Genomic DNA, 15,305 nt, shown 5'->3' on the forward strand with positions numbered 1-15,305 from the left:
CGCCGGGGAGCCGCGGCAGCCGGCCCCGGGGCGGCTCGGCGGGGAGACAAAGGCTCCGCGGCGGCGGGGCGGGCGGGCTCCCCCGGGACTGCGGGCCCCGCGGGGGGCGCCGCCTGCTGCCGGGCACCCGGGCGGGCAGCAGCCTCAGCCCTCGATGCACCCTGAGCCGGGAAAAACAAAACATCCCGGTCCTAACAGGCAGCTGGGGCTCGGGCCGTGAGAATGCACGGAAAGGCGAGTTCGCAAACCAAGGAGCCACACGTGAGTAACAGCTGCTGGCTCGTCGGACCCCCAAAAGCCGTTTCATCGGCGTTCCGTGAGCCACCAGAGAGCGGGTGATGTACCAATCGAGCACCCATGTTTTGTTTAGCAAGAAAAAGGGAGAATCACAACTTTTCTGTCCGAAGCAGCCCCCCAGCATCACTGCGCCCAGCGGTGCCTGGCTCTGGCAGGGAGCGGGCGGCAGCGCGGCCACCAGCCATTACAAGCTTCAATTCATGCTTTTTTATGAAAAGACTTGCCGGTGTGTTTCTGATACCCCGCAAAAACAATGGTGGCTGTAATGACACAGAAAGAGCGCCGCAGATACTGTATTAACCCCACTACACCCAGTACCTGAACGCCTCCTGCCCGAACACTTGTGTGCTTTGTTTAGTGCACAAGGGGAAGCAATTGTTCCCCAAAATTTTCTGTTAGCACACCCATTTGGAGAACTGGAGTGCCAAACTGATTCAAGTCATGTTACATAGCTGAACAGACAAGGACGGTGATGTCTCTCAGATGTGAAAACAGCCTGGGGTTACGTGCATAATCATCGTATGCATTCTGCTGCTATTAGTGGAGGCAGACACAGAATAAAGGGACTTGGGGATTTTTCCTCAACCTTAAAAGTCATTATTTAAAAAAATACTTGAAAGTACGGCATAATTTTGAAACAAGTTTTTTCACGTTTGGGCCATTGTTACTTATGCTCTTGTAGATTCATTTCTTCTAATTTGCATCCGTGGTTTTCTTAGCAACTGCCTTTACTAGACAAAATACACAGAGATTAGCTTTGCTGGCTAGTGACTAATGTAAATTCCTGCAACCTGCGGTCTTTCTAGTCCATTTAAATTTATCAGAAAAGCTGCCTATTTCTCTCCAGTAAGTTGGGCAAAGTTTAGCCAAGTAAAGTGATCGTACATTCCAGAAATATTGGTTAACACCGGTATGCATTAATTGTTGTCTTTCACTCAGCAAAACAAAATAGAAATAGACCACAGTGAAAAACTACCAGTGAGAAGTGCAACCTGCCTTGTGTCACCTCGTGCACAGCCATCGCAGCCACCGCGCTCAGCCCGTGCCAAGGCGGTCAGTCCCCTTCCGTGCCTGCAACGGAACGTCGGGCGAGTCATTGGGCAACTGAAAGCTTTCCTAAGGCAAATTCATGGGGAGACTGAACAAAGATGGCACAAATTGTTCAAGCATTTCCCAGTTGTTAAGGCTTTGTCATCTCAGCGGTCCTTTAACAGTATTTTTTTATCGCGTGTTTTAGGCTTAGATGGTTTCCTGTCAAGAAAAGGAAACAAAGAAAAGGTAAAGAAGAAAAGAACCAAATTTCATTATGGGGCATTATGAGGAGAGCTGTACTTCAGATCTATGTGACAGTCCTCTGCTACCTGAAATAAGAAAGAACAGTCTTGGTTTCTGTCCCCTGCCTGCCTCAGCGCTCCAATAGGCGCCCTGCACCCGAGCCTGCAGTAACACAGGCTGACATTGTTCGGGCAGGGCACAGCTCGGGTATCTTGAGTCCCATTCCAAAGTCTAGAGGGAGGTGTGCCTTGGCAAGTGTTTGCTCTGGACTCCATTTACTCCTGCCTTTCCCAAATGCGTGTCTTAGTCCTTTGCCTTCTCTTCCAAACAAAGCGTCAGTCTCCTCATCCTGCGATGCCTGCCTCGCCTTTTGCTTGCAGACCTGCGTCTCCCATTGCCATTGCTCAGATCGCGCCAGGTAGGAGGTAAATCCCTGTCGTGTTGGGTTCCTTTCTTTCTGGCAATGCAGTCTCTTAGACTCCATTTTTCTTGCAAATGCAAGTCCTCTTTGCTCTCTGATAAATTCAGCCAAATTCCTCTCTTTCATGGGTCCAGCCGGCTGGCAGTTGCCTGTATAAGAGAGGGACCTTGCTGTTACCTCAGTCGCCTGGCTCAGTATAGACCTTCCCAAGCAAGTGCACAGAAAGCCTTCATAAAGCTTAGGCATATATGTCATCTTTGAAGACTCAAACCATGAAATGTATGCAAAATTATTTTGCCAGAAGTTTATGTAGTGGCCAAAATTCAGATCATCACAGGACCCTGGAATCTACAATCCTACTGCCAAAATAAGCAGCAAACCCAATGTTCAATTAATTCCTTCCTCCCTGTCTCCAAAAGAAAAATAAATAAATAGGCAAAACCTTTGGTTTCCCCACCAAGTTTTCAGAAAAAAGAATATATCTGTGGAATAAATTTTCAGAATTAAAATCTAAGTTAATAAAAGACAGATCCCTGAAATGAATTGAAGTCTACAACTTGCACAGACTATGCAAGAATCAACCAGGTGTTTATCATAGTACCAAAAGGCAGGCATGTGGGGTTTTTTGTTTTTTCTTTAAACCAAATAAAAGGAAGGATTTTTAAAAATGTAATTAAATCGGAGCTTTGACATAGGACGTCACGGGTGCTTACGCAAAATTGGATTCGAACCACAACTTGACAAATTACCACGGTGGGTGGGGGTGGGGAAGATCAGTAGATTTTTCTGAGCTTTGGAGAAGCTTCCCAAATCTTTTATACTAAGATTTGGAAACTAGGCTACTGAGGATGTATGGTTTTGGGCATTAGAAAAAACACTGGGTTTCTGAAAGAGCGTATCAGGCTAGCCTGTGCAGTCTGGGAAGCACATTTAAGGGACAAGATAGGGACATGGAGGCAGAAATCAGGGTTATTTTTATGCCATTTTGTATCTTCTTTTCAGAAAGAAAAGGAGAAGCACTAGTGTTCCATGCAGAAATGGAACCTTTCAAATGCAGATAAAGCATCCAAAGCTTAAGAAAGTAGCAAGACCTTGGGAACGATTTTCAAAAGCAGAAACTGGAATTTGAAAAATCAAGTTGGGTATTTGCTTGGTACATCTGCCTCTGAAAAACCTCCCTCTGAAGATTTAAGATGGGGGCAGCCAAGTACTTTCAAGTCCTTGTCTTGCAGAATTTTCTGCTGGGAGGACAGGATCATCCGCAGCACAAGCATTAGGTTTCAGCAAGCCACAGTATGAAGACTGTTTCTGTTATAAGTCCTCAGAACTCTGCAGTATATGAAATCCCAGCAAATTCCACAATATGAACTACAGTACCAAAAAAAAAAAAAAAAAGAAAAAAAAAAAAGATTAAGATCAGAATCAAAAGCAGGATTCAGCCTCTAGTACAAGAAGATTTTGTTCCCGTAATTGCCATTACACCTTTTTTTATTATGCAATAACCATCATGCTTGTGTTTGCAAGCTCAGCACATTCCCTGAAATACAATGTTGTGTCATACGTTTGCATTAGAAACTAAAAAGAGATTCAAATTCACATAATCCAGCATATAGTTCTTCCCGTACAAGTCTATCTTCCATACAGGTCAGAGAGCTTCAGACTGAAACCAAGACGACTCTGAGCATCGTGACAATCAAGCAGGAAAGAGGAGAGCAGAGGAAAAAGGAAGGAGAAAGGGGAAAAAAATATATAAAAAAAAGTAAAGAGCAACAGAAAGGAAAAGCCTACCTGCTTTCAAGATGGATTTTGGGAAGATAGTAAAATACGTTGCACCTGCAATGGCAAGGGCTGCACCCAGCAACTGTTCTGTCTGGCAAAATCTTTGTTCCCAAAAGCCATCAGGTGATGAGATTTGTATTCTGCATCGGTCATCCACACACTGAGTGATGCTATTGAACTACGTTAGCTTGGTATTTTCTGACAGGACAGCCTTTAGAAACACCCAAAAGAAACTTCCTTATACTCACTTTAATAACTCTTTTAGTAGGACAACAGTCTCTGCAAAAAATACCTGCCACTCTTTTGCAAATAATTCCTCCTCCTCCATACCCACCTGCTTACTGCTGCCCGAGCCACAGCAGCAGCTCTGCTCGCTGTACTTTTACCAATCCCCTCCTCAATGTCAGCAATCAGAACCAGTTAGAAATCCCAATGGCCAAAAGTAGAGGATTTTCTTTAGGATTGGGAGGGTTTTTTTTATTTTATTTAAAAAAAAATAATGGGAGACATTTTATTTGATTTTTGGTTTTTGGAGCCCTTAGGATACAGGTCTTCAAGCATCGTTGGCAGCCATGTATGGTAGAAACAGTTTTGCAATGAAAGCTAAGCTTCTCACATAATCATGGGATTCAAGCAATTAAGGGTCTAGAGAAAAATACTGAGATTTACAGTAAATTAATGGAAGCTGGCAACACTGTATGGATCCTGCGAAAGAATACAATCTCCAAGACAGGTATATGAAAAATGCAAGTTAAGTTAAGATCATTAAGTTAAGATTAGAGCTGTCTAGATACATGGTAAACACCACAGAGATTTTGTAATAGATGTTATATGAAACACTAGCAGCTAAGCAGTTCTCAATAGAAGCTTAGTTTTTCAGGTGGTTGTAACCCACAGACAATTAATTAGCATTTTCAGGATAGGAAGGTGCTGGTTTAATGGGGCAGCAGATCAGAAGATCTCATTTACACATAAAAAGGAAAAAAAAAAACACCATACCGAACCCCAAACATAACGTGAGCAGTCTCACTATTGCCTAGGAAAAAATATTTCACCTGGCAGTATCGCCTCCAGGAATGGGTTATGCCCATAAATCCTGAGATCCTCAGCACTGGTGCTGGAGCTGCAGACCAAGGGAGCTGCTGTCAGCCTCTCACAGAAGCACAAGGATCATTTATCTTCCTAAAAATGTGCAATCGTGAACTCCAGGAAATGGTTTAGCTCTTTCTTAAGTGAGCTTCTATGACATACAGCGTGAAGGAAAGCAGACCAGAGAATTATATTCCCTATTTTTTTTTTCCTCCTGCAGCCTTAAAACCTATCAGTCATTTCCTCTTGCACAGCACTAGGCAGTTTTCAGATAGTAATTATTTTGGCCCATTCCCTCTCTGGGCAAATTAAAATGAAGAAGATCAGACAGTTATTCCAGTCAGCTTCAAGAGAAAGAGAACACCCTGTCTGCTGAAGGTTTTAGATTTCCAGGGGCTGCTGAAAAAAACAAATTAAAAAGATTGTTTTACTTAAGCAACTAAAGATTTGCCAGTTAAAAGAGGACGAAAATGCCTTCCTCTAGGGCAGGATACCCAGTGGGAAGAGTGGGTGGGTGGGCAAGGGCAGGGGGAAGAAAAGGGGAGGGAAATTCGCTCCTCCTGGAGCTGTGAACACACACAATCACTTCTGTTTCCTAGACATCTGCTTCTAAAAACAGGCAGCAAAGGAAAAGCGGCGATCCTGCAGGGGCACGTTACCCGTGCCTACGGGGCTGTAAGAATTTCAGCTTCCGCAGGGAAGGCGCCCTGCAAATACATCCCAAGCACCCGTCTGATTAGAGCAGAACCGGGGGGTGATTTCATTTTCTTTGGGAGACTGGGCTGACTTGTGATGTGGTTAACTTCTGCAAGCCAGCAGATGTTAAACAGCCCCTTTAAAAGCTCTTGCTTGCGGTTTGTTGTTGGGTTGGTTTCTAGGTCAGTTTTCAAGTCAAGCCAAGAAAGACTTATTTATACCGATCAGTTGCTTTTACTTCTTTTGGCATGAATGGGGAGATAAAAGCAAATGGGTGCCCTCAGCATCCCTGGATAACTTCTATGAACAAGCTGGTAAGAGGAAAACCCAAACTGCTGTTGAAGGAGGTGGACAAATGGAATAGCAAGTGCTCCAGAGGAAGCCTTGGCATGGTTTCACCACCTTCCTTGTTCTTCCATCAGCAGCGAGCATTTTACCAACTGGATTTGAATCTAAAGGCTCTCGAAGAAGGAAAGGTATTTTCTTACGTTCCATTTCATACTTGAAGCCTCAGATCTGCTTAGAATTACATAGGAACTTTTAATAGCAAGTGGCTTCCCATCTTACTGACGTGCAAGACTTGAAGAGCTGAATACATCTCAGTTACAAGCGAAGGTTTTGAGGGTCTCCAAGTCAATGAAAGGACCTAGGGATTAATCCAAGACTCTTTGCAGGTGACATTGATTTGAAAGGGCTTTGGTTCAGATGCCTTGCTCATTATCTACCAAAACACACACAATTCGTTTTACCATTAAAAAAATGTAGTATGTTAAAAAAAAAAAAAAACAAACAACCAAAAAAAAACCCCAACAGCCAAAAAGAAGGGAATTTGTTTTGATAGAGTACCATTCCTCTCAGACATCAGCCTGGTGGGTATAGGAAGAGCAAAAAAAAAATCTGATCGTGCCTAGCAGGCAGAAATGACAAAACAGAGCTTTAGAAAGACTTCAGGGCAGAAACATGCAGAGCCACAGGGAACAACTGCCCGAGACACACAAAAATGCCCACTTTTACAAACGGTGAGCACGGGGCAGTGCTTTAATCGTGGGACAGCTGGACTTGAAGAAAAAGGCTCCTGATGCTAAATAGAAGCCGATAGTCACTGAGAGAGCTCCAGGGCAGGCTCTAGTCCAAGCCCAAAGGAAAAGGAGACAGGTACGCAGGCAACTGGGGCTCTCCGAGTTTCTCTAGATACCCCACAACACCCGTCTTTCCCCACGTGCCTGAAGAGCTTGTCACACCGCTCGTATGTTTTGCAGTACTTAAGCTAAGGGTGAAGGGACAGAAGGGGCTGCCCAGCTCCTGAAAAAAAACCAGTACCCAGCTGAACTGTGTGTGAGAATAGACCAGTACTCAGATTTGGTTGGACTCCAAAAGCTTATCATGCATGGAAGCAGATGAGTGGGATTGTGGGGAGCATCCAGCTGGAGGGAATTAGTATTGCTTCATAATGAAATGCTCTAGCATTCGGAATTAATCTGTTTTATGATATAGAAGAAGCATTCCTAGGGTACTTTCATTACTTGTGTACGAAACTTTGTGAAAACCAGGCAAATGTAGATGGTCAGGAGAGTGAAAAATATGCCGGTCTTCAAGCAGATCCTGTGTGTCAGACCCGTAGCCAAGACGTGAACTGCTATTTGTTGATTTCTGTTTACATAAATAACTGCACAAATGCCATATGCTTCCGATTTGAGAAGAGATTTTTACTTTTAACATTGCAGGATATTCCTTGACTGGAGGGAGAAATTATTTTTGTAGGAGCTAAACACAAGACTGAGGTTACAGTGAGAATAAAGTCGAAGAGGAACCCTTGCACGACTTGCTGTACTCAGGCAGAGCGCATTTATGGGCCAGGTTGCAAGTGAAGACCGAGGAGTGTTTAACGTGACAAAAATACTGGACTTAACTAAAACCAGTTCTGAAAACAGTAGCTAACGTGAAATGAAGTAACTCCCAAGCTACTCTCCAATTTAGAAGGCAAGAGGAATACAGTCTGTGCGCCAGCCTACATGCCTTGGCAGGGATGGGAAAGCCAGCAGAGACTTCCAGAATGAAATAACGTCTCAGCTTGGCACAGTGGCAGCTGCGTTACCAGCTTCCACAAGGTTTGGTCATCCAGTTTAAACTGAGCTACAAATCTCCGACACATCCATATTTTTTCCCCTCTTAACACAAATGTAAAAATGAAACATGCAACAGTTCAAGATGAGGAGTCTTTTTTTTTTTTTTTAAAGGAAAATGCCATAAAAGTTATTTAGAACTTAAATTATTAAGAACGACAAGATTTGTCAGAACTGATCAGCAAACAAAAAACCAACTCCCAAACCAAACAGAAAATCCCCACCTCGACACGAAATGGAAACAAACATCCTGAGCGTGCCCAGAAAAAGCAGAAACATCTGAGACAAAATCCTGAGCAGCATGGAAGCCTTAAAAAGGATTTTGGTTAACATGATTCTTTCTGGATCAAGTCAGCAGCAATGATGTTTAGAGAAGCGTCATGTGATTGCTTGAAACTTAAAAAGATGCATTAACTGGTGGAGAGTTTGATGGATAGAAATACTTAATATAATTCATATATCAAAGCTCATCCAGTTCTGCCGAGTTAAGAGTTCTCTAATGGGTTTCCAGGGGACTTGAATGAAGCCCCAATTTGGTAATAAAAACACTGTGTAAAAGAATAACTGAACTAAGAAGTCTCCAAGTCTGCTAGGGATAGTCCATGAAGGATATATACACTTCATCAGCAAGGCAAGCCAAGTATTATCCTTCTTACCGTGGGCTATTTGTACTGTTAGAATTTTTTTCCCTTCACTCGTCTTCAGAGCTGCCACCCTCCCCCTCCAAGAGTATTAACGGCAGCGAAGAGCTTCGCTGCCCTCTCCTTTCCCCGCTGGAGTCAGTGTCTGTCCCGCAGCTGACTGCAAGAGCAACTTCCAGCCTTTTTCCGCTTTCTTTGGAAGATGAAAGAATAATAAGAACTATACATGGCAGATGCTGATCACATTGTTTAATCCACACATCCTGGCAATAAAAACCTAGGAAGACAAGTACGTGCCATTGACCAAGTGTTCTGTGTCACATGGAAGTTTTCACGAGCAGAGTCCCTTCACTGACCCTGACGATTCTAGCATCTCTTCTCACAACCATGTTGCTGAAGAGACACTATTAACACTCTTCAACAGTCGGAATCTAACCTACAGACAGCCTAAAGATTTCCCCAGGTCATACAAGTGTGCGGCAGCAACAGTTAATTGTTTCTACATGTGCCAACTACTACCAAGCTGCTGGGCTGATCCCCGCTTCTCCTTATTTTTATTCTCAACAGAATACACACAAGCACAAGCAAGGGAAACAACATTGGTGTCTGGTAAGTGGGAAGGACCAGAAGCAGGCTAAAGGGAAAAGTAAATGGAGAATTAAACAGCTGAATAAGGTTTTCAATGCTGACAAAGAGCCACATGAAGCAGGGATGCCTTTCTTTTCAGTTCAGAGTATGGATACATTCCCTTATATAATAAGGTAATTTTTTTAAAAAAACTTATTTGACCATAATAGTAATTTCAATGGCAGTAAATTTCCACATCCAGATGTGCTGAGGAGACGTTTTTTCCTTGAGTGGTTTAATCCTCCTGCAGGCAAAAGATCGCAGTAACCTTGCCTGGCTGAGCTGCAGCCAGGCAGTGGTACTGGTTGACACAGCCCTGCTGCGGGGCAGCAGTGTCACCAGCAGTAAGAGTCACCACGGGCCCAGAAGGGAGGATTCTGTGTGAGAAACAAGGACAAGAAGAAAGAAAGAAATGTAGAGGGGAAACTACAAAATGCACAGCAGTGGCATAAGTCAGAAGACCTAAGTGTCGTCTTAGAAATGGAATTTTAAAGGAAGCCACTAATGTAACTGGAAAACATGTGCATGAGCCAGCAATGTGGAAGAATGGCATATGGGAAAGGGAATGAGCTGTCGAGTGGGTTTGTGAAGACACCTACACATACAGCAAACATTGCAGCGGGGCTGGACTGGAGAAGTGCAGGGGTGAGCGCAGAGTGAGGAGCGAGGTGCACCCTTCCTTCCAGTGCGTGCAGGAAAGATCCCCTGCTCGTGTGCCCTGCGGCAGCGGGGCACGCACCACTGCGGGTGCTGCAGGCCTGCACCGTGATACGGCCAAGGCCATCCTTGAAAGCTGCGGGTTGCCCTTGAGTGACAACAGAGATGCTGTGAATCAGCCCGAGTTGAAGAATCCGCGACCTGTGACTGCATTGCTCAGGCTGAAGGGCTTCGTTCCGTAGGAAGGGGGATTCTGAGAAGCAACTCCTGTGTGAAGTAACAGAGGAGAAAATAGTATCACAGGGTTACACACAGGGATGAATCACATCCCACTGCTAACCAGTTCGTCTCAGAATCCAGCAGAATCCTGAATAATAAGTTGCACCAAATGATTCTTAAGTCTCACACCTAACTCTGGCATTTTCTGGGACTCCTGAAGTTTACTGGAACAGACTCACTGTTGCTTTTGCATTTCTTGGCAATTCATTTTCTTTGTTTTGCTTTTAAAAATCTGCACAGTTTAACATTTCAAAGGGGTGCATGCAGATAGAATTACCATACGTATTGAAAGATTCCCAACCAACACCCACTATCAAAAGGAGGAGAATAAAATGCCTGTGGTTAATAACCCAGATACCTGCTGCTTCTGTAAAGAGCTTCACTTCTGGTCAACAACGTCTCCAGCTGACGATACGCAGCAATCACAGACGAGAAGGGAACTTGGTACGAAATCCTTTGGGGCACGCCAGCTCCCTGTGGACTGTTAAAAACACAGTCACAGAGGCACCTGTATGTCCTCTTTTACCCACGGACTAAACTCCTCAGCATTATCCAGCTTTGAAATCCACAAGATCACAGCGCTGTGATGGCAGATGTTCATTGCAAGCGGTCTTCTTTCATAACAACAAAAAAATCTGTATAGAACAGCTTTCCTTTTCCAACTGTAGTGAGTTATCCATCTGACCTCCATAGCTTATGTAGCCCTTCCTTCTAGGAATTTAATTATGCAATTTCTGTACCTTGGTCCAGTAGCAGGACTTACATATTATTAAAAACCTCACATACAGATTTTCCCAGAATGGTTGTGATCTAACTGCAAGTATCAACACTAAGAGACAGATTCCTGCTTGCCTTCCAATTACAGATACGATCTTCCACGTGGGCCGTACCAAAACCCAACACACAGAGCAATTTTTACAGTTAACTGTAGGTTAGCCTTGCAGGTAAGGCGCTAAAATTGTGCAGAGTTGGTTGAAAGAATATTATCACCAGATATAATAACTGAAAGAAAGAATTCAGGGTTATCAGACACTTGTTAATAGTCATTAATGAACAAATAGTGATTTAACTATCAGTTGTCACAGTAAACTCCAGTACATGTGATGAAATCTTAGTTCTCAGGAATACACATCATTTTTCCAGCTATTTCCATCACTTCCCTGGGACGCCCTGTAGAGATTACAAACATCTGTGAGTCATTTTATCTAGCTGGTACCTTTCTGTACCACCCCCCCCCACCCCCACCCAAGAGATATGAACCTCCACACCATTCTGCTTCCATACCCCCTTGCTTACCTTTGCATTCCCTGTCTTTTCAGCTTGCTTTCCTCAACACCTGCAGAAAACACCCTATTCCTGTGCAACGTCCACCACACCCACCATCATTGCTTCCAAAAGGAACATGCAATTACTCCTGATCTCACAGGCTTGAACTCACAAGACAGACTCTTTGGATTAAGAAACACCTTTTACCATCTGATGCACACAGTGGCTTTATGTGTAACTAGAAGACACTGTGGTGGTGAAGGATTCAAAGCAGCTCACGGCCAGCGGAATCCCTAAGCACAGCCAGTCAATATACAAGTTCTCACCCCAAAAACGGGAATTGTTACACATATGGTAGGAACTAACACAGCTACAGGCATCCCTGTACCTTTCAGGCATCCCTGTACCTTTCAGACATTAAAGTGGAAGTCATCTTTCATAAATGTGGCTGTGTTCAGCTGTCCGTACACACACAGCACCTGCTTCCTATTATTGTCCATCCTAAACGTTGGTCTCCTGCATGTCCCAGCAGTACCTTCAAGTGTTTTGAATACAGCCTTGCTTTGGGGTTCAGCAGCAGCCGAAGATTGTGAGCTGCTACCCAGCGAGCTGCCAGAACTTCATGCTTGGGAGCAGCTCTTGGAGCCGTACTTCAGTCTCCCTGTGAAGAATGAACGCAGATTGTAACAATCATTGCTGCGTGCAAAATGCTGTGACAAAAGAGACATCTCGCAGTACAGCTACGGCTACGCTCTTCTCCCGCTTGCCAGGAGCAACTTGCTATCTTACCTCAGGAACGACTACAGCCTTCTACTGTAGAAGAAGCTTCTTTTTTTTATTTTTTGTAGCTACCTTTTTTGTTTGGTTGGTTTTTCTGAAGCCAGATAAGGCAGAAGATAAGCAAGTCCTCAGCTGGGAAAAGCCATGTCTGCATTCTCTTTGCTTCTTTAGGAAAATCAATTCCCTTAAAAGCATATGCTTGAGGAAGGAGATTAACAGGTAACCTTCCTTCTCATAGTTGCATTTCAGCCCGCAAAAAGCATTTTTAATAGAAAAATGAAGAATTGCTACCCAAACCCCTTTTCTCCCAAAACAAAACACTGCTCTCTAGTGGAAGATGATGATACGATCTAACTTCACTTGAAGGAACGTTTTAAAATTTTTGTTTTACTAGTTACAGGAAACCTTAATTCATTTTCACAAGCACTGACCCACAAGAGTCAAAGGGCTTGTTTTATTTCAGCCTTTCAGGTTTTCCTGTGAGGTTTTGGAATTTATTCCTCAAGATAAATTTGCTACGCATTGGTATCAATGCTGTAATCACATCCAAATAACCTGCCAAATATTTGTGCATTAAAATATTAACTATTTTCTCATTTGATCCCTTTTAGTTTTTCTGTTCTTGGATAATTTAAAAACCACAGCCCAATTTTTCATATTTTCTTATGCTTTTTCCACGTATTTAATGACAGACAGACTTTTCTAGGTCCAAGTACACAGCTTTAGCTAATCATGTTGAAGGTACAACATTTGTCAGTGACATTTATGGAAGAATTTAGGCAAACATGCGGATACTATGAAAATCTTCATCCTGTTGGCTGTGGGTTTCTGAAGACATTCCTGTCTGCAAGCATAGTGATACAAAATTAAGGAATTACCTGTTGCAATAGTTCCTTCAGCTTACACAGAAACTGTAACAAATGATCAAACATTAAGGAGTATTCGTCCTGAAGAAAGCAAATTTTATCCTGCTTGTAGTTAATTTATATGATATAGCGTTCATTTGCTTGCTTTTTTTTTTTTTTTAATTTTAAAAGCATAAAACAAAAAAAGGAATAGCCCTCCATACTAAATCTCTTCAAGTTATGGACCAAAGCAGCACATCTCTACATTTATTTCCAGCTTCCCATATTCTTAACAGGAAACGTATACAGCATGTGCTTCTGTTTTCTTACCTCTCTGCAGACGAGAGATGTGTAAAGTAGTTTCCCGATAAATATACTATAATAAAATACTTTATTACTTTTTTTTAATGACATGTCTTAAAAAAAAAAAATTGCTCTCTGCTTATTGGTTTGCCAATTAATTTTAACTACAATTTTTGCCTGCATAATACTTCCACCTTAAGTACTCTTCCCATACTATGGGGAGAGAAGAGTAATTTGCCAAAGGATACAGGTTAAGCAGTCACAGATTGCTGATTAGCATAAACCACATAGGTAAAAACTACAATCCTGTCAGGTCTATACCTAGTCTTCTATCAAAATCACGTAGGCTACACACACTGTACAATAGGAATACACAGGCTTGCAAAAGCACTCCAGCTTACATGCAGGCAGCAGCAGCAGGCGCTGCGCACCCGACGCAGCTCCACCACCAACGGCTGCAGCCCCTGGACGTGTGCTCGTCTTCCCTGAATGCTCTCCTAGCTGCATCCTGCATCCATACAGCTGCCACAGAAACGTACCGCACAGCCAATACCCACCCCTTCCGCAAGAGCCTCAGGAAGCAGTTTTACTTAGCTTCTCCATTTGATTTCTTCATTGTCCTTTTCCACCTCTGCTCGCGTTCTGCCCTGTTCCCACGGCTGAGGAGGTGTTGCCCCCACCGCTGAGCTCAGCCGCTCCCTTGCTACGAACAGCGCGGTCAGCAGATACTGCAGCCTTCCACCTACGGCCAGGTCTCCAGGCTGCTCCTTGGAGTTGTCACCAGATGAGCAGGTCATTTTCTGTGCTCCAAAGGTGGGGTGTCATTTGCTTGTTTTTCAGGGCAAAAGAGAGACATAGAGAAGCTCCCTCCATCCCTAAGTATCTACTGAAGCATTTTTAGAAATAATAATTCAGCTACTCCTATTGTTAGACAGAAACAGTGGAGATGGAAGGGGTTTTTTTTACCCACTCCACAAAAATCCCAAACTACCAACCTTGAAAGAATACAGACAATCTATCTGCTTTGCCATTTACTTGAGATTAAGACAAAACCGTTCGCAAGTTTTAGTAAACTAGTATTATCAGGAGATGCCACTGAGGAAAAAAAAAGTAAATCAAGGTCAGTTTATAAACACTAACTTATCAAGTAGTTTCTAAGCCTGACAATTACAAAAAAGGTTACATTTGTTTTAGAACAGATAAAAACCATGGAGAACACTACAGATCAGTATAGGGATATTTATAAATAACTACATGATTTTTGGTAGCCAATTGCTGCTTCCTTAAAGCCACGCCATCAGCAGCGCTGACAGGGATCCGGGTACCACGGCAGGCTGCCCTGGCAGCTGGCCCTGCTGCCTCCTGCACCCCTGGCTGCGCAGCTCATACTTGAGATTCCTCAGCCACCCTCGGCTGCTAAGCTCAACGCCTCGGTTCTGCGGGAGCCGGACAACTCTTACAATTTTCAGGGCATCTGGTGATCAAATTAGAATGGTAGTACCTAATTGCTAAAAGCTGTAGTCATTAGGCTATGGGAACAATTAGCTTCACAAGTGGTTTTACTGTAGGAAGTCCCCAAACAATTCTGAGACATCATAAATGTATCAGTGATGCTTTGCTACACAGACATGTGGTAGTCAGGGATGTTCTGTTCTAGGGCTTCCACTGTTATCTAATCTAATATCTTCAGAAATGATTTTTTTCTTGAAAATTTGACATTTAACTTCATATTTAATTTCAATTAGCACATGTATTAGAAAATAGAGGAAAATGTACAAAACTATTTTTTAAAAATGAAACCTGATTAAAGCTAAGACAATTACTAGAAATGTAAATTTTAAGCAATATCCCAAAATGTCTTTCACCATTAAAAATGACCCTTAAAAGAAGATGCTTATGAGTGAAATCCAACAGCTAATTTGTTACTGACTGTACAGAAAGCCCAAACAATAATTACTAATTCAGAACGCTTTTGTAAACCATCTATTTTTGGCTGAAAAACTTAGGAAGCACATAGCCTGCTTGGAGGGTAAGAGGCTTACAAAAAATACAAACACAAGATAGGTTTTCTATTACATATTCATTTTGGTTGTAAATACCTCAGATTTAAGCTCAAGAATTCTGAACTGTCTCAATAACTCAGCAAATGAGGGAGACTGAAGTTAAGTCATTCATAAATTAAATACGCACAAATATAATGCATCAAGAAACAAACACAAGGTCAACA

General features: G+C 42.9%; 1 long non-coding RNA gene across 1 annotated transcript; it reads right to left on the reverse strand.

Moving 5' to 3' along the window:
- Positions 1 to 7,759: 7,759 nt before the first annotated feature.
- Positions 7,760 to 10,400, reverse strand: LOC114013919 (uncharacterized). Its single transcript, XR_003557186.2, has 2 exons — positions 10,243 to 10,400; positions 7,760 to 9,872 (listed from the first exon to the last, which is right to left on the reverse strand). It is a non-coding gene; the product is annotated as an uncharacterized LOC114013919 (long non-coding RNA).
- Positions 10,401 to 15,305: the final 4,905 nt, after the last annotated feature.

The sequence above is a fragment of the Falco peregrinus genome, chromosome 1 (assembly GCF_023634155.1).
Source record: "Falco peregrinus isolate bFalPer1 chromosome 1, bFalPer1.pri, whole genome shotgun sequence".
NCBI lineage: Eukaryota > Metazoa > Chordata > Aves > Falconiformes > Falconidae > Falco > Falco peregrinus.